The 18369-nt window shown below is 43.6% G+C and overlaps 18 non-coding genes across 18 annotated transcripts; all 18 read left to right on the forward strand.

Annotated features, from left to right (window-relative positions):
- The first annotated feature begins 209 nt into the window (after positions 1–209).
- LOC145447497 (5S ribosomal RNA) lies at positions 210–328 on the forward strand. The gene has a single exon (XR_013917639.1). It is a non-coding gene; the product is annotated as a 5S ribosomal RNA (ribosomal RNA).
- A 918-nt stretch (positions 329–1246) lies between these two features.
- On the forward strand, positions 1247–1365 carry LOC145447498 (5S ribosomal RNA). Its single transcript, XR_013917640.1, has one exon. It is a non-coding gene; the product is annotated as a 5S ribosomal RNA (ribosomal RNA).
- Positions 1366–2283: 918 nt separating this feature from the next.
- Positions 2284–2402, forward strand: LOC145447500 (5S ribosomal RNA). Its single transcript, XR_013917642.1, has one exon. It is a non-coding gene; the product is annotated as a 5S ribosomal RNA (ribosomal RNA).
- A 918-nt stretch (positions 2403–3320) lies between these two features.
- Positions 3321–3439, forward strand: LOC145447501 (5S ribosomal RNA). The gene has a single exon (XR_013917643.1). It is a non-coding gene; the product is annotated as a 5S ribosomal RNA (ribosomal RNA).
- Positions 3440–4357: 918 nt separating this feature from the next.
- Positions 4358–4476, forward strand: LOC145447502 (5S ribosomal RNA). Its single transcript, XR_013917644.1, has one exon. It is a non-coding gene; the product is annotated as a 5S ribosomal RNA (ribosomal RNA).
- A 918-nt stretch (positions 4477–5394) lies between these two features.
- On the forward strand, positions 5395–5513 carry LOC145447503 (5S ribosomal RNA). Its single transcript, XR_013917645.1, has one exon. It is a non-coding gene; the product is annotated as a 5S ribosomal RNA (ribosomal RNA).
- Positions 5514–6431: 918 nt separating this feature from the next.
- Positions 6432–6550, forward strand: LOC145447504 (5S ribosomal RNA). The gene has a single exon (XR_013917646.1). It is a non-coding gene; the product is annotated as a 5S ribosomal RNA (ribosomal RNA).
- Positions 6551–7468: 918 nt separating this feature from the next.
- On the forward strand, positions 7469–7587 carry LOC145447413 (5S ribosomal RNA). Its single transcript, XR_013917558.1, has one exon. It is a non-coding gene; the product is annotated as a 5S ribosomal RNA (ribosomal RNA).
- A 918-nt stretch (positions 7588–8505) lies between these two features.
- On the forward strand, positions 8506–8624 carry LOC145447414 (5S ribosomal RNA). The gene has a single exon (XR_013917559.1). It is a non-coding gene; the product is annotated as a 5S ribosomal RNA (ribosomal RNA).
- A 918-nt stretch (positions 8625–9542) lies between these two features.
- LOC145447415 (5S ribosomal RNA) lies at positions 9543–9661 on the forward strand. The gene has a single exon (XR_013917560.1). It is a non-coding gene; the product is annotated as a 5S ribosomal RNA (ribosomal RNA).
- A 918-nt stretch (positions 9662–10579) lies between these two features.
- On the forward strand, positions 10580–10698 carry LOC145447417 (5S ribosomal RNA). The gene has a single exon (XR_013917561.1). It is a non-coding gene; the product is annotated as a 5S ribosomal RNA (ribosomal RNA).
- Positions 10699–11616: 918 nt separating this feature from the next.
- LOC145447418 (5S ribosomal RNA) lies at positions 11617–11735 on the forward strand. Its single transcript, XR_013917562.1, has one exon. It is a non-coding gene; the product is annotated as a 5S ribosomal RNA (ribosomal RNA).
- A 918-nt stretch (positions 11736–12653) lies between these two features.
- LOC145447420 (5S ribosomal RNA) lies at positions 12654–12772 on the forward strand. The gene has a single exon (XR_013917564.1). It is a non-coding gene; the product is annotated as a 5S ribosomal RNA (ribosomal RNA).
- Positions 12773–13690: 918 nt separating this feature from the next.
- LOC145447421 (5S ribosomal RNA) lies at positions 13691–13809 on the forward strand. Its single transcript, XR_013917565.1, has one exon. It is a non-coding gene; the product is annotated as a 5S ribosomal RNA (ribosomal RNA).
- Positions 13810–14727: 918 nt separating this feature from the next.
- Positions 14728–14846, forward strand: LOC145447422 (5S ribosomal RNA). Its single transcript, XR_013917566.1, has one exon. It is a non-coding gene; the product is annotated as a 5S ribosomal RNA (ribosomal RNA).
- Positions 14847–15764: 918 nt separating this feature from the next.
- On the forward strand, positions 15765–15883 carry LOC145447423 (5S ribosomal RNA). Its single transcript, XR_013917567.1, has one exon. It is a non-coding gene; the product is annotated as a 5S ribosomal RNA (ribosomal RNA).
- A 918-nt stretch (positions 15884–16801) lies between these two features.
- On the forward strand, positions 16802–16920 carry LOC145447424 (5S ribosomal RNA). The gene has a single exon (XR_013917568.1). It is a non-coding gene; the product is annotated as a 5S ribosomal RNA (ribosomal RNA).
- A 918-nt stretch (positions 16921–17838) lies between these two features.
- Positions 17839–17957, forward strand: LOC145447425 (5S ribosomal RNA). The gene has a single exon (XR_013917569.1). It is a non-coding gene; the product is annotated as a 5S ribosomal RNA (ribosomal RNA).
- Positions 17958–18369: the final 412 nt, after the last annotated feature.

Consider the following 18369-nt stretch of genomic DNA (forward strand, 5'->3'; position numbering starts at 1 on the left):
TGACCGTGTGTTTTTCGACCAGACACAAGAAAAAAGCAGGATGCCAATGATATTCCACCGCTAGCAGACTTTTCCCTCCAGTTTGTCCGAAAGGGCCTCAGCGCAATCAGACGTTCTGCTTTTCTGGCGTCTCGTTGGCAGCGTGGCGACATTTCGCCTGAGAGAAACGGAAAATGTCACATAAAACGGCACAGATTGTCACCACTGTCGCCTACGACCATACCACGTTGAATACACCCGATCTCGTCTGATCTCGGAAGTTAAGCAACGTTGGGCCCGGTTAGTACTTGCATGGGTGACCGGCTGGGAATACCGGGTGCCGTAGGCGTTTTGTTTTCGTACAAACTCGATCAATTTCACTGCGATGCTGTATTTTTATGATTGCAACTGTTTTGTTTGCATGCGCACGTACCAATATTAATTGAATCATTTGCTGGCCACCGCTATTTCAATTATGAACTCGCGCGCAATTTGCAGTTGTACCCGTGAAATTTAGGTCTGAATACAAGCTTCTTCTGTACGTCTTCAAATGCATGGAGGGAAGTGCGCCAGCGTATCTTCGTGAGCTATAATCCCCGAAGAGCGCTACGTTCTCGGTCGCAAAAGCTCTTGTCAGTTCCAAGAGTCAGAACATCGACCTACGGCGAGAGAACTTTTTCTTCCTCGGCCGCCATTATGTTGAACAATCTTCCAATTTCTATCAGACTATGTGACTCGCTATATGTTTTCAAACGCAAAATCAAGACCGTTTTATTCACACGGGCGTTCGGACTAGAGTAGTGTTCATTGCGCCCTACAACTATATGCACTTCGTCTTTTATATATAACGTTTACTTTTATATTTTATTGCCTTTTATGTACAGCGCCCTAGTGTAGTAATGTAATATTGTTATATTCGGCGCTCTATAAATTATTATATTATTATTATTATTATTATTACTAGGCCTAACACATTTTCATGATATCGCAATCTCGTGCTGTTTTTACCTGACGGAAAGTGCAATAAAATAACTACTCCGACAGCGAGAGCATATACTCGACCGTGTGTTTTTCGACCAGACACAAGAAAAAAGCAGGATGCCAATGATATTCCACCGCTAGCAGACTTTTCCCTCCAGTTTGTCCGAAAGGGCCTCAGCGCAATCAGACGTTCTGCTTTTCTGGCGTCTCGTTGGCAGCGTGGCGACATTTCGCCTGAGAGAAACGGAAAATGTCACATAAAACGGCACAGATTGTCACCACTGTCGCCTACGACCATACCACGTTGAATACACCCGATCTCGTCTGATCTCGGAAGTTAAGCAACGTTGGGCCCGGTTAGTACTTGCATGGGTGACCGGCTGGGAATACCGGGTGCCGTAGGCGTTTTGTTTTCGTACAAACTCGATCAATTTCACTGCGATGCTGTATTTTTATGATTGCAACTGTTTTGTTTGCATGCGCACGTACCAATATTAATTGAATCATTTGCTGGCCACCGCTATTTCAATTATGAACTCGCGCGCAATTTGCAGTTGTACCCGTGAAATTTAGGTCTGAATACAAGCTTCTTCTGTACGTCTTCAAATGCATGGAGGGAAGTGCGCCAGCGTATCTTCGTGAGCTATAATCCCCGAAGAGCGCTACGTTCTCGGTCGCAAAAGCTCTTGTCAGTTCCAAGAGTCAGAACATCGACCTACGGCGAGAGAACTTTTTCTTCCTCGGCCGCCATTATGTTGAACAATCTTCCAATTTCTATCAGACTATGTGACTCGCTATATGTTTTCAAACGCAAAATCAAGACCGTTTTATTCACACGGGCGTTCGGACTAGAGTAGTGTTCATTGCGCCCTACAACTATATGCACTTCGTCTTTTATATATAACGTTTACTTTTATATTTTATTGCCTTTTATGTACAGCGCCCTAGTGTAGTAATGTAATATTGTTATATTCGGCGCTCTATAAATTATTATATTATTATTATTATTATTATTACTAGGCCTAACACATTTTCATGATATCGCAATCTCGTGCTGTTTTTACCTGACGGAAAGTGCAATAAAATAACTACTCCGACAGCGAGAGCATATACTCGACCGTGTGTTTTTCGACCAGACACAAGAAAAAAGCAGGATGCCAATGATATTCCACCGCTAGCAGACTTTTCCCTCCAGTTTGTCCGAAAGGGCCTCAGCGCAATCAGACGTTCTGCTTTTCTGGCGTCTCGTTGGCAGCGTGGCGACATTTCGCCTGAGAGAAACGGAAAATGTCACATAAAACGGCACAGATTGTCACCACTGTCGCCTACGACCATACCACGTTGAATACACCCGATCTCGTCTGATCTCGGAAGTTAAGCAACGTTGGGCCCGGTTAGTACTTGCATGGGTGACCGGCTGGGAATACCGGGTGCCGTAGGCGTTTTGTTTTCGTACAAACTCGATCAATTTCACTGCGATGCTGTATTTTTATGATTGCAACTGTTTTGTTTGCATGCGCACGTACCAATATTAATTGAATCATTTGCTGGCCACCGCTATTTCAATTATGAACTCGCGCGCAATTTGCAGTTGTACCCGTGAAATTTAGGTCTGAATACAAGCTTCTTCTGTACGTCTTCAAATGCATGGAGGGAAGTGCGCCAGCGTATCTTCGTGAGCTATAATCCCCGAAGAGCGCTACGTTCTCGGTCGCAAAAGCTCTTGTCAGTTCCAAGAGTCAGAACATCGACCTACGGCGAGAGAACTTTTTCTTCCTCGGCCGCCATTATGTTGAACAATCTTCCAATTTCTATCAGACTATGTGACTCGCTATATGTTTTCAAACGCAAAATCAAGACCGTTTTATTCACACGGGCGTTCGGACTAGAGTAGTGTTCATTGCGCCCTACAACTATATGCACTTCGTCTTTTATATATAACGTTTACTTTTATATTTTATTGCCTTTTATGTACAGCGCCCTAGTGTAGTAATGTAATATTGTTATATTCGGCGCTCTATAAATTATTATATTATTATTATTATTATTATTACTAGGCCTAACACATTTTCATGATATCGCAATCTCGTGCTGTTTTTACCTGACGGAAAGTGCAATAAAATAACTACTCCGACAGCGAGAGCATATACTCGACCGTGTGTTTTTCGACCAGACACAAGAAAAAAGCAGGATGCCAATGATATTCCACCGCTAGCAGACTTTTCCCTCCAGTTTGTCCGAAAGGGCCTCAGCGCAATCAGACGTTCTGCTTTTCTGGCGTCTCGTTGGCAGCGTGGCGACATTTCGCCTGAGAGAAACGGAAAATGTCACATAAAACGGCACAGATTGTCACCACTGTCGCCTACGACCATACCACGTTGAATACACCCGATCTCGTCTGATCTCGGAAGTTAAGCAACGTTGGGCCCGGTTAGTACTTGCATGGGTGACCGGCTGGGAATACCGGGTGCCGTAGGCGTTTTGTTTTCGTACAAACTCGATCAATTTCACTGCGATGCTGTATTTTTATGATTGCAACTGTTTTGTTTGCATGCGCACGTACCAATATTAATTGAATCATTTGCTGGCCACCGCTATTTCAATTATGAACTCGCGCGCAATTTGCAGTTGTACCCGTGAAATTTAGGTCTGAATACAAGCTTCTTCTGTACGTCTTCAAATGCATGGAGGGAAGTGCGCCAGCGTATCTTCGTGAGCTATAATCCCCGAAGAGCGCTACGTTCTCGGTCGCAAAAGCTCTTGTCAGTTCCAAGAGTCAGAACATCGACCTACGGCGAGAGAACTTTTTCTTCCTCGGCCGCCATTATGTTGAACAATCTTCCAATTTCTATCAGACTATGTGACTCGCTATATGTTTTCAAACGCAAAATCAAGACCGTTTTATTCACACGGGCGTTCGGACTAGAGTAGTGTTCATTGCGCCCTACAACTATATGCACTTCGTCTTTTATATATAACGTTTACTTTTATATTTTATTGCCTTTTATGTACAGCGCCCTAGTGTAGTAATGTAATATTGTTATATTCGGCGCTCTATAAATTATTATATTATTATTATTATTATTATTACTAGGCCTAACACATTTTCATGATATCGCAATCTCGTGCTGTTTTTACCTGACGGAAAGTGCAATAAAATAACTACTCCGACAGCGAGAGCATATACTCGACCGTGTGTTTTTCGACCAGACACAAGAAAAAAGCAGGATGCCAATGATATTCCACCGCTAGCAGACTTTTCCCTCCAGTTTGTCCGAAAGGGCCTCAGCGCAATCAGACGTTCTGCTTTTCTGGCGTCTCGTTGGCAGCGTGGCGACATTTCGCCTGAGAGAAACGGAAAATGTCACATAAAACGGCACAGATTGTCACCACTGTCGCCTACGACCATACCACGTTGAATACACCCGATCTCGTCTGATCTCGGAAGTTAAGCAACGTTGGGCCCGGTTAGTACTTGCATGGGTGACCGGCTGGGAATACCGGGTGCCGTAGGCGTTTTGTTTTCGTACAAACTCGATCAATTTCACTGCGATGCTGTATTTTTATGATTGCAACTGTTTTGTTTGCATGCGCACGTACCAATATTAATTGAATCATTTGCTGGCCACCGCTATTTCAATTATGAACTCGCGCGCAATTTGCAGTTGTACCCGTGAAATTTAGGTCTGAATACAAGCTTCTTCTGTACGTCTTCAAATGCATGGAGGGAAGTGCGCCAGCGTATCTTCGTGAGCTATAATCCCCGAAGAGCGCTACGTTCTCGGTCGCAAAAGCTCTTGTCAGTTCCAAGAGTCAGAACATCGACCTACGGCGAGAGAACTTTTTCTTCCTCGGCCGCCATTATGTTGAACAATCTTCCAATTTCTATCAGACTATGTGACTCGCTATATGTTTTCAAACGCAAAATCAAGACCGTTTTATTCACACGGGCGTTCGGACTAGAGTAGTGTTCATTGCGCCCTACAACTATATGCACTTCGTCTTTTATATATAACGTTTACTTTTATATTTTATTGCCTTTTATGTACAGCGCCCTAGTGTAGTAATGTAATATTGTTATATTCGGCGCTCTATAAATTATTATATTATTATTATTATTATTATTACTAGGCCTAACACATTTTCATGATATCGCAATCTCGTGCTGTTTTTACCTGACGGAAAGTGCAATAAAATAACTACTCCGACAGCGAGAGCATATACTCGACCGTGTGTTTTTCGACCAGACACAAGAAAAAAGCAGGATGCCAATGATATTCCACCGCTAGCAGACTTTTCCCTCCAGTTTGTCCGAAAGGGCCTCAGCGCAATCAGACGTTCTGCTTTTCTGGCGTCTCGTTGGCAGCGTGGCGACATTTCGCCTGAGAGAAACGGAAAATGTCACATAAAACGGCACAGATTGTCACCACTGTCGCCTACGACCATACCACGTTGAATACACCCGATCTCGTCTGATCTCGGAAGTTAAGCAACGTTGGGCCCGGTTAGTACTTGCATGGGTGACCGGCTGGGAATACCGGGTGCCGTAGGCGTTTTGTTTTCGTACAAACTCGATCAATTTCACTGCGATGCTGTATTTTTATGATTGCAACTGTTTTGTTTGCATGCGCACGTACCAATATTAATTGAATCATTTGCTGGCCACCGCTATTTCAATTATGAACTCGCGCGCAATTTGCAGTTGTACCCGTGAAATTTAGGTCTGAATACAAGCTTCTTCTGTACGTCTTCAAATGCATGGAGGGAAGTGCGCCAGCGTATCTTCGTGAGCTATAATCCCCGAAGAGCGCTACGTTCTCGGTCGCAAAAGCTCTTGTCAGTTCCAAGAGTCAGAACATCGACCTACGGCGAGAGAACTTTTTCTTCCTCGGCCGCCATTATGTTGAACAATCTTCCAATTTCTATCAGACTATGTGACTCGCTATATGTTTTCAAACGCAAAATCAAGACCGTTTTATTCACACGGGCGTTCGGACTAGAGTAGTGTTCATTGCGCCCTACAACTATATGCACTTCGTCTTTTATATATAACGTTTACTTTTATATTTTATTGCCTTTTATGTACAGCGCCCTAGTGTAGTAATGTAATATTGTTATATTCGGCGCTCTATAAATTATTATATTATTATTATTATTATTATTACTAGGCCTAACACATTTTCATGATATCGCAATCTCGTGCTGTTTTTACCTGACGGAAAGTGCAATAAAATAACTACTCCGACAGCGAGAGCATATACTCGACCGTGTGTTTTTCGACCAGACACAAGAAAAAAGCAGGATGCCAATGATATTCCACCGCTAGCAGACTTTTCCCTCCAGTTTGTCCGAAAGGGCCTCAGCGCAATCAGACGTTCTGCTTTTCTGGCGTCTCGTTGGCAGCGTGGCGACATTTCGCCTGAGAGAAACGGAAAATGTCACATAAAACGGCACAGATTGTCACCACTGTCGCCTACGACCATACCACGTTGAATACACCCGATCTCGTCTGATCTCGGAAGTTAAGCAACGTTGGGCCCGGTTAGTACTTGCATGGGTGACCGGCTGGGAATACCGGGTGCCGTAGGCGTTTTGTTTTCGTACAAACTCGATCAATTTCACTGCGATGCTGTATTTTTATGATTGCAACTGTTTTGTTTGCATGCGCACGTACCAATATTAATTGAATCATTTGCTGGCCACCGCTATTTCAATTATGAACTCGCGCGCAATTTGCAGTTGTACCCGTGAAATTTAGGTCTGAATACAAGCTTCTTCTGTACGTCTTCAAATGCATGGAGGGAAGTGCGCCAGCGTATCTTCGTGAGCTATAATCCCCGAAGAGCGCTACGTTCTCGGTCGCAAAAGCTCTTGTCAGTTCCAAGAGTCAGAACATCGACCTACGGCGAGAGAACTTTTTCTTCCTCGGCCGCCATTATGTTGAACAATCTTCCAATTTCTATCAGACTATGTGACTCGCTATATGTTTTCAAACGCAAAATCAAGACCGTTTTATTCACACGGGCGTTCGGACTAGAGTAGTGTTCATTGCGCCCTACAACTATATGCACTTCGTCTTTTATATATAACGTTTACTTTTATATTTTATTGCCTTTTATGTACAGCGCCCTAGTGTAGTAATGTAATATTGTTATATTCGGCGCTCTATAAATTATTATATTATTATTATTATTATTATTACTAGGCCTAACACATTTTCATGATATCGCAATCTCGTGCTGTTTTTACCTGACGGAAAGTGCAATAAAATAACTACTCCGACAGCGAGAGCATATACTCGACCGTGTGTTTTTCGACCAGACACAAGAAAAAAGCAGGATGCCAATGATATTCCACCGCTAGCAGACTTTTCCCTCCAGTTTGTCCGAAAGGGCCTCAGCGCAATCAGACGTTCTGCTTTTCTGGCGTCTCGTTGGCAGCGTGGCGACATTTCGCCTGAGAGAAACGGAAAATGTCACATAAAACGGCACAGATTGTCACCACTGTCGCCTACGACCATACCACGTTGAATACACCCGATCTCGTCTGATCTCGGAAGTTAAGCAACGTTGGGCCCGGTTAGTACTTGCATGGGTGACCGGCTGGGAATACCGGGTGCCGTAGGCGTTTTGTTTTCGTACAAACTCGATCAATTTCACTGCGATGCTGTATTTTTATGATTGCAACTGTTTTGTTTGCATGCGCACGTACCAATATTAATTGAATCATTTGCTGGCCACCGCTATTTCAATTATGAACTCGCGCGCAATTTGCAGTTGTACCCGTGAAATTTAGGTCTGAATACAAGCTTCTTCTGTACGTCTTCAAATGCATGGAGGGAAGTGCGCCAGCGTATCTTCGTGAGCTATAATCCCCGAAGAGCGCTACGTTCTCGGTCGCAAAAGCTCTTGTCAGTTCCAAGAGTCAGAACATCGACCTACGGCGAGAGAACTTTTTCTTCCTCGGCCGCCATTATGTTGAACAATCTTCCAATTTCTATCAGACTATGTGACTCGCTATATGTTTTCAAACGCAAAATCAAGACCGTTTTATTCACACGGGCGTTCGGACTAGAGTAGTGTTCATTGCGCCCTACAACTATATGCACTTCGTCTTTTATATATAACGTTTACTTTTATATTTTATTGCCTTTTATGTACAGCGCCCTAGTGTAGTAATGTAATATTGTTATATTCGGCGCTCTATAAATTATTATATTATTATTATTATTATTATTACTAGGCCTAACACATTTTCATGATATCGCAATCTCGTGCTGTTTTTACCTGACGGAAAGTGCAATAAAATAACTACTCCGACAGCGAGAGCATATACTCGACCGTGTGTTTTTCGACCAGACACAAGAAAAAAGCAGGATGCCAATGATATTCCACCGCTAGCAGACTTTTCCCTCCAGTTTGTCCGAAAGGGCCTCAGCGCAATCAGACGTTCTGCTTTTCTGGCGTCTCGTTGGCAGCGTGGCGACATTTCGCCTGAGAGAAACGGAAAATGTCACATAAAACGGCACAGATTGTCACCACTGTCGCCTACGACCATACCACGTTGAATACACCCGATCTCGTCTGATCTCGGAAGTTAAGCAACGTTGGGCCCGGTTAGTACTTGCATGGGTGACCGGCTGGGAATACCGGGTGCCGTAGGCGTTTTGTTTTCGTACAAACTCGATCAATTTCACTGCGATGCTGTATTTTTATGATTGCAACTGTTTTGTTTGCATGCGCACGTACCAATATTAATTGAATCATTTGCTGGCCACCGCTATTTCAATTATGAACTCGCGCGCAATTTGCAGTTGTACCCGTGAAATTTAGGTCTGAATACAAGCTTCTTCTGTACGTCTTCAAATGCATGGAGGGAAGTGCGCCAGCGTATCTTCGTGAGCTATAATCCCCGAAGAGCGCTACGTTCTCGGTCGCAAAAGCTCTTGTCAGTTCCAAGAGTCAGAACATCGACCTACGGCGAGAGAACTTTTTCTTCCTCGGCCGCCATTATGTTGAACAATCTTCCAATTTCTATCAGACTATGTGACTCGCTATATGTTTTCAAACGCAAAATCAAGACCGTTTTATTCACACGGGCGTTCGGACTAGAGTAGTGTTCATTGCGCCCTACAACTATATGCACTTCGTCTTTTATATATAACGTTTACTTTTATATTTTATTGCCTTTTATGTACAGCGCCCTAGTGTAGTAATGTAATATTGTTATATTCGGCGCTCTATAAATTATTATATTATTATTATTATTATTATTACTAGGCCTAACACATTTTCATGATATCGCAATCTCGTGCTGTTTTTACCTGACGGAAAGTGCAATAAAATAACTACTCCGACAGCGAGAGCATATACTCGACCGTGTGTTTTTCGACCAGACACAAGAAAAAAGCAGGATGCCAATGATATTCCACCGCTAGCAGACTTTTCCCTCCAGTTTGTCCGAAAGGGCCTCAGCGCAATCAGACGTTCTGCTTTTCTGGCGTCTCGTTGGCAGCGTGGCGACATTTCGCCTGAGAGAAACGGAAAATGTCACATAAAACGGCACAGATTGTCACCACTGTCGCCTACGACCATACCACGTTGAATACACCCGATCTCGTCTGATCTCGGAAGTTAAGCAACGTTGGGCCCGGTTAGTACTTGCATGGGTGACCGGCTGGGAATACCGGGTGCCGTAGGCGTTTTGTTTTCGTACAAACTCGATCAATTTCACTGCGATGCTGTATTTTTATGATTGCAACTGTTTTGTTTGCATGCGCACGTACCAATATTAATTGAATCATTTGCTGGCCACCGCTATTTCAATTATGAACTCGCGCGCAATTTGCAGTTGTACCCGTGAAATTTAGGTCTGAATACAAGCTTCTTCTGTACGTCTTCAAATGCATGGAGGGAAGTGCGCCAGCGTATCTTCGTGAGCTATAATCCCCGAAGAGCGCTACGTTCTCGGTCGCAAAAGCTCTTGTCAGTTCCAAGAGTCAGAACATCGACCTACGGCGAGAGAACTTTTTCTTCCTCGGCCGCCATTATGTTGAACAATCTTCCAATTTCTATCAGACTATGTGACTCGCTATATGTTTTCAAACGCAAAATCAAGACCGTTTTATTCACACGGGCGTTCGGACTAGAGTAGTGTTCATTGCGCCCTACAACTATATGCACTTCGTCTTTTATATATAACGTTTACTTTTATATTTTATTGCCTTTTATGTACAGCGCCCTAGTGTAGTAATGTAATATTGTTATATTCGGCGCTCTATAAATTATTATATTATTATTATTATTATTATTACTAGGCCTAACACATTTTCATGATATCGCAATCTCGTGCTGTTTTTACCTGACGGAAAGTGCAATAAAATAACTACTCCGACAGCGAGAGCATATACTCGACCGTGTGTTTTTCGACCAGACACAAGAAAAAAGCAGGATGCCAATGATATTCCACCGCTAGCAGACTTTTCCCTCCAGTTTGTCCGAAAGGGCCTCAGCGCAATCAGACGTTCTGCTTTTCTGGCGTCTCGTTGGCAGCGTGGCGACATTTCGCCTGAGAGAAACGGAAAATGTCACATAAAACGGCACAGATTGTCACCACTGTCGCCTACGACCATACCACGTTGAATACACCCGATCTCGTCTGATCTCGGAAGTTAAGCAACGTTGGGCCCGGTTAGTACTTGCATGGGTGACCGGCTGGGAATACCGGGTGCCGTAGGCGTTTTGTTTTCGTACAAACTCGATCAATTTCACTGCGATGCTGTATTTTTATGATTGCAACTGTTTTGTTTGCATGCGCACGTACCAATATTAATTGAATCATTTGCTGGCCACCGCTATTTCAATTATGAACTCGCGCGCAATTTGCAGTTGTACCCGTGAAATTTAGGTCTGAATACAAGCTTCTTCTGTACGTCTTCAAATGCATGGAGGGAAGTGCGCCAGCGTATCTTCGTGAGCTATAATCCCCGAAGAGCGCTACGTTCTCGGTCGCAAAAGCTCTTGTCAGTTCCAAGAGTCAGAACATCGACCTACGGCGAGAGAACTTTTTCTTCCTCGGCCGCCATTATGTTGAACAATCTTCCAATTTCTATCAGACTATGTGACTCGCTATATGTTTTCAAACGCAAAATCAAGACCGTTTTATTCACACGGGCGTTCGGACTAGAGTAGTGTTCATTGCGCCCTACAACTATATGCACTTCGTCTTTTATATATAACGTTTACTTTTATATTTTATTGCCTTTTATGTACAGCGCCCTAGTGTAGTAATGTAATATTGTTATATTCGGCGCTCTATAAATTATTATATTATTATTATTATTATTATTACTAGGCCTAACACATTTTCATGATATCGCAATCTCGTGCTGTTTTTACCTGACGGAAAGTGCAATAAAATAACTACTCCGACAGCGAGAGCATATACTCGACCGTGTGTTTTTCGACCAGACACAAGAAAAAAGCAGGATGCCAATGATATTCCACCGCTAGCAGACTTTTCCCTCCAGTTTGTCCGAAAGGGCCTCAGCGCAATCAGACGTTCTGCTTTTCTGGCGTCTCGTTGGCAGCGTGGCGACATTTCGCCTGAGAGAAACGGAAAATGTCACATAAAACGGCACAGATTGTCACCACTGTCGCCTACGACCATACCACGTTGAATACACCCGATCTCGTCTGATCTCGGAAGTTAAGCAACGTTGGGCCCGGTTAGTACTTGCATGGGTGACCGGCTGGGAATACCGGGTGCCGTAGGCGTTTTGTTTTCGTACAAACTCGATCAATTTCACTGCGATGCTGTATTTTTATGATTGCAACTGTTTTGTTTGCATGCGCACGTACCAATATTAATTGAATCATTTGCTGGCCACCGCTATTTCAATTATGAACTCGCGCGCAATTTGCAGTTGTACCCGTGAAATTTAGGTCTGAATACAAGCTTCTTCTGTACGTCTTCAAATGCATGGAGGGAAGTGCGCCAGCGTATCTTCGTGAGCTATAATCCCCGAAGAGCGCTACGTTCTCGGTCGCAAAAGCTCTTGTCAGTTCCAAGAGTCAGAACATCGACCTACGGCGAGAGAACTTTTTCTTCCTCGGCCGCCATTATGTTGAACAATCTTCCAATTTCTATCAGACTATGTGACTCGCTATATGTTTTCAAACGCAAAATCAAGACCGTTTTATTCACACGGGCGTTCGGACTAGAGTAGTGTTCATTGCGCCCTACAACTATATGCACTTCGTCTTTTATATATAACGTTTACTTTTATATTTTATTGCCTTTTATGTACAGCGCCCTAGTGTAGTAATGTAATATTGTTATATTCGGCGCTCTATAAATTATTATATTATTATTATTATTATTATTACTAGGCCTAACACATTTTCATGATATCGCAATCTCGTGCTGTTTTTACCTGACGGAAAGTGCAATAAAATAACTACTCCGACAGCGAGAGCATATACTCGACCGTGTGTTTTTCGACCAGACACAAGAAAAAAGCAGGATGCCAATGATATTCCACCGCTAGCAGACTTTTCCCTCCAGTTTGTCCGAAAGGGCCTCAGCGCAATCAGACGTTCTGCTTTTCTGGCGTCTCGTTGGCAGCGTGGCGACATTTCGCCTGAGAGAAACGGAAAATGTCACATAAAACGGCACAGATTGTCACCACTGTCGCCTACGACCATACCACGTTGAATACACCCGATCTCGTCTGATCTCGGAAGTTAAGCAACGTTGGGCCCGGTTAGTACTTGCATGGGTGACCGGCTGGGAATACCGGGTGCCGTAGGCGTTTTGTTTTCGTACAAACTCGATCAATTTCACTGCGATGCTGTATTTTTATGATTGCAACTGTTTTGTTTGCATGCGCACGTACCAATATTAATTGAATCATTTGCTGGCCACCGCTATTTCAATTATGAACTCGCGCGCAATTTGCAGTTGTACCCGTGAAATTTAGGTCTGAATACGAGCTTCTTCTGTACGTCTTCAAATGCATGGAGGGAAGTGCGCCAGCGTATCTTCGTGAGCTATAATCCCCGAAGAGCGCTACGTTCTCGGTCGCAAAAGCTCTTGTCAGTTCCAAGAGTCAGAACATCGACCTACGGCGAGAGAACTTTTTCTTCCTCGGCCGCCATTATGTTGAACAATCTTCCAATTTCTATCAGACTATGTGACTCGCTATATGTTTTCAAACGCAAAATCAAGACCGTTTTATTCACACGGGCGTTCGGACTAGAGTAGTGTTCATTGCGCCCTACAACTATATGCACTTCGTCTTTTATATATAACGTTTACTTTTATATTTTATTGCCTTTTATGTACAGCGCCCTAGTGTAGTAATGTAATATTGTTATATTCGGCGCTCTATAAATTATTATATTATTATTATTATTATTATTACTAGGCCTAACACATTTTCATGATATCGCAATCTCGTGCTGTTTTTACCTGACGGAAAGTGCAATAAAATAACTACTCCGACAGCGAGAGCATATACTCGACCGTGTGTTTTTCGACCAGACACAAGAAAAAAGCAGGATGCCAATGATATTCCACCGCTAGCAGACTTTTCCCTCCAGTTTGTCCGAAAGGGCCTCAGCGCAATCAGACGTTCTGCTTTTCTGGCGTCTCGTTGGCAGCGTGGCGACATTTCGCCTGAGAGAAACGGAAAATGTCACATAAAACGGCACAGATTGTCACCACTGTCGCCTACGACCATACCACGTTGAATACACCCGATCTCGTCTGATCTCGGAAGTTAAGCAACGTTGGGCCCGGTTAGTACTTGCATGGGTGACCGGCTGGGAATACCGGGTGCCGTAGGCGTTTTGTTTTCGTACAAACTCGATCAATTTCACTGCGATGCTGTATTTTTATGATTGCAACTGTTTTGTTTGCATGCGCACGTACCAATATTAATTGAATCATTTGCTGGCCACCGCTATTTCAATTATGAACTCGCGCGCAATTTGCAGTTGTACCCGTGAAATTTAGGTCTGAATACGAGCTTCTTCTGTACGTCTTCAAATGCATGGAGGGAAGTGCGCCAGCGTATCTTCGTGAGCTATAATCCCCGAAGAGCGCTACGTTCTCGGTCGCAAAAGCTCTTGTCAGTTCCAAGAGTCAGAACATCGACCTACGGCGAGAGAACTTTTTCTTCCTCGGCCGCCATTATGTTGAACAATCTTCCAATTTCTATCAGACTATGTGACTCGCTATATGTTTTCAAACGCAAAATCAAGACCGTTTTATTCACACGGGCGTTCGGACTAGAGTAGTGTTCATTGCGCCCTACAACTATATGCACTTCGTCTTTTATATATAACGTTTACTTTTATATTTTATTGCCTTTTATGTACAGCGCCCTAGTGTAGTAATGTAATATTGTTATATTCGGCGCTCTATAAATTATTATATTATTATTATTATTATTATTACTAGGCCTAACACATTTTCATGATATCGCAATCTCGTGCTGTTTTTACCTGACGGAAAGTGCAATAAAATAACTACTCCGACAGCGAGAGCATATACTCGACCGTGTGTTTTTCGACCAGACACAAGAAAAAAGCAGGATGCCAATGATATTCCACCGCTAGCAGACTTTTCCCTCCAGTTTGTCCGAAAGGGCCTCAGCGCAATCAGACGTTCTGCTTTTCTGGCGTCTCGTTGGCAGCGTGGCGACATTTCGCCTGAGAGAAACGGAAAATGTCACATAAAACGGCACAGATTGTCACCACTGTCGCCTACGACCATACCACGTTGAATACACCCGATCTCGTCTGATCTCGGAAGTTAAGCAACGTTGGGCCCGGTTAGTACTTGCATGGGTGACCGGCTGGGAATACCGGGTGCCGTAGGCGTTTTGTTTTCGTACAAACTCGATCAATTTCACTGCGATGCTGTATTTTTATGATTGCAACTGTTTTGTTTGCATGCGCACGTACCAATATTAATTGAATCATTTGCTGGCCACCGCTATTTCAATTATGAACTCGCGCGCAATTTGCAGTTGTACCCGTGAAATTTAGGTCTGAATACAAGCTTCTTCTGTACGTCTTCAAATGCATGGAGGGAAGTGCGCCAGCGTATCTTCGTGAGCTATAATCCCCGAAGAGCGCTACGTTCTCGGTCGCAAAAGCTCTTGTCAGTTCCAAGAGTCAGAACATCGACCTACGGCGAGAGAACTTTTTCTTCCTCGGCCGCCATTATGTTGAACAATCTTCCAATTTCTATCAGACTATGTGACTCGCTATGTGTTTTCAAACGCAAAATCAAGACCGTTTTATTCACACGGGCGTTCGGACTAGAGTAGTGTTCATTGCGCCCTACAACTATATGCACTTCGTCTTTTATATATAACGTTTACTTTTATATTTTATTGCCTTTTATGTACAGCGCCCTAGTGTAGTAATGTAATATTGTTATATTCGGCGCTCTATAAATTATTATATTATTATTATTATTATTATTACTAGGCCTAACACATTTTCATGATATCGCAATCTCGTGCTGTTTTTACCTGACGGAAAGTGCAATAAAATAACTACTCCGACAGCGAGAGCATATACTCGACCGTGTGTTTTTCGACCAGACACAAGAAAAAAGCAGGATGCCAATGATATTCCACCGCTAGCAGACTTTTCCCTCCAGTTTGTCCGAAAGGGCCTCAGCGCAATCAGACGTTCTGCTTTTCTGGCGTCTCGTTGGCAGCGTGGCGACATTTCGCCTGAGAGAAACGGAAAATGTCACATAAAACGGCACAGATTGTCACCACTGTCGCCTACGACCATACCACGTTGAATACACCCGATCTCGTCTGATCTCGGAAGTTAAGCAACGTTGGGCCCGGTTAGTACTTGCATGGGTGACCGGCTGGGAATACCGGGTGCCGTAGGCGTTTTGTTTTCGTACAAACTCGATCAATTTCACTGCGATGCTGTATTTTTATGATTGCAACTGTTTTGTTTGCATGCGCACGTACCAATATTAATTGAATCATTTGCTGGCCACCGCTATTTCAATTATGAACTCGCGCGCAATTTGCAGTTGTACCCGTGAAATTTAGGTCTGAATACAAGCTTCTTCTGTACGTCTTCAAATGCATGGAGGGAAGTGCGCCAGCGTATCTTCGTGAGCTATAATCCCCGAAGAGCGCTACGTTCTCGGTCGCAAAAGCTCTTGTCAGTTCCAAGAGTCAGAACATCGACCTACGGCGAGAGAACTTTTTCTTCCTCGGCCGCCATTATGTTGAACAATCTTCCAATTTCTATCAGACTATGTGACTCGCTATATGTTTTCAAACGCAAAATCAAGACCGTTTTATTCACACGGGCGTTCGGACTAGAGTAGTGTTCATTGCGCCCTACAACTATATGCACTTCGTCTTTTATATATAACGTTTACTTTTATATTTTATTGCCTTTTATGTACAGCGCCCTAGTGTAGTAATGTAATATTGTTATATTCGGCGCTCTATAAATTATTATATTATTATTATTATTATTATTACTAGGCCTAACACATTTTCATGATATCGCAATCTCGTGCTGTTTTTACCTGACGGAAAGTGCAATAAAATAACTACTCCGACAGCGAGAGCATATACTCGACCGTGTGTTTTTCGACCAGACACAAGAAAAAAGCAGGATGCCAATGATATTCCACCGCTAGCAGACTTTTCCCTCCAGTTTGTCCGAAAGGGCCTCAGCGCAATCAGACGTTCTGCTTTTCTGGCGTCTCGTTGGCAGCGTGGCGACATTTCGCCTGAGAGAAACGGAAAATGTCACATAAAACGGCACAGATTGTCACCACTGTCGCCTACGACCATACCACGTTGAATACACCCGATCTCGTCTGATCTCGGAAGTTAAGCAACGTTGGGCCCGGTTAGTACTTGCATGGGTGACCGGCTGGGAATACCGGGTGCCGTAGGCGTTTTGTTTTCGTACAAACTCGATCAATTTCACTGCGATGCTGTATTTTTATGATTGCAACTGTTTTGTTTGCATGCGCACGTACCAATATTAATTGAATCATTTGCTGGCCACCGCTATTTCAATTATGAACTCGCGCGCAATTTGCAGTTGTACCCGTGAAATTTAGGTCTGAATACAAGCTTCTTCTGTACGTCTTCAAATGCATGGAGGGAAGTGCGCCAGCGTATCTTCGTGAGCTATAATCCCCGAAGAGCGCTACGTTCTCGGTCGCAAAAGCTCTTGTCAGTTCCAAGAGTCAGAACATCGACCTACGGCGAGAGAACTTTTTCTTCCTCGGCCGCCATTATGTTGAACAATCTTCCAATTTCTATCAGACTATGTGACTCGCTATATGTTTTCAAACGCAAAATCAAGACCGTTTTATTCACACGGGCGTTCGGACTAGAGTAGTGTTCATTGCGCCCTACAACTATATGCACTTCGTCTTTTATATATAACGTTTACTTTTATATTTTATTGCCTTTTATGTACAGCGCCCTAGTGTAGTAATGTAATATTGTTATATTCGGCGCTCTATAAATTATTATATTATTATTATTATTATTATTACTAGGCCTAACACATTTTCATGATATCGCAATCTCGTGCTGTTTTTACCTGACGGAAAGTGCAATAAAATAACTACTCCGACAGCGAGAGCATATACTCGACCGTGTGTTTTTCGACCAGACACAAGAAAAAAGCAGGATGCCAATGATATTCCACCGCTAGCAGACTTTTCCCTCCAGTTTGTCCGAAAGGGCCTCAGCGCAATCAGACGTTCTGCTTTTCTGGCGTCTCGTTGGCAGCGTGGCGACATTTCGCCTGAGAGAAACGGAAAATGTCACATAAAACGGCACAGATTGTCACCACTGTCGCCTACGACCATACCACGTTGAATACACCCGATCTCGTCTGATCTCGGAAGTTAAGCAACGTTGGGCCCGGTTAGTACTTGCATGGGTGACCGGCTGGGAATACCGGGTGCCGTAGGCGTTTTGTTTTCGTACAAACTCGATCAATTTCACTGCGATGCTGTATTTTTATGATTGCAACTGTTTTGTTTGCATGCGCACGTACCAATATTAATTGAATCATTTGCTGGCCACCGCTATTTCAATTATGAACTCGCGCGCAATTTGCAGTTGTACCCGTGAAATTTAGGTCTGAATACAAGCTTCTTCTGTACGTCTTCAAATGCATGGAGGGAAGTGCGCCAGCGTATCTTCGTGAGCTATAATCCCCGAAGAGCGCTACGTTCTCGGTCGCAAAAGCTCTTGTCAGTTCCAAGAGTCAGAACATCGACCTACGGCGAGAGAACTTTTTCTTCCTCGGCCGCCATTATGTTGAACAATCTTCCAATTTCTATCAGACTATGTGACTCGCTATATGTTTTCAAACGCAAAAT

This window comes from Botryllus schlosseri, chromosome 9, assembly GCF_051294905.1.
Source record: "Botryllus schlosseri isolate E-star chromosome 9, Bs_hap1, whole genome shotgun sequence".
Lineage (NCBI taxonomy): Eukaryota > Metazoa > Chordata > Ascidiacea > Stolidobranchia > Styelidae > Botryllus > Botryllus schlosseri.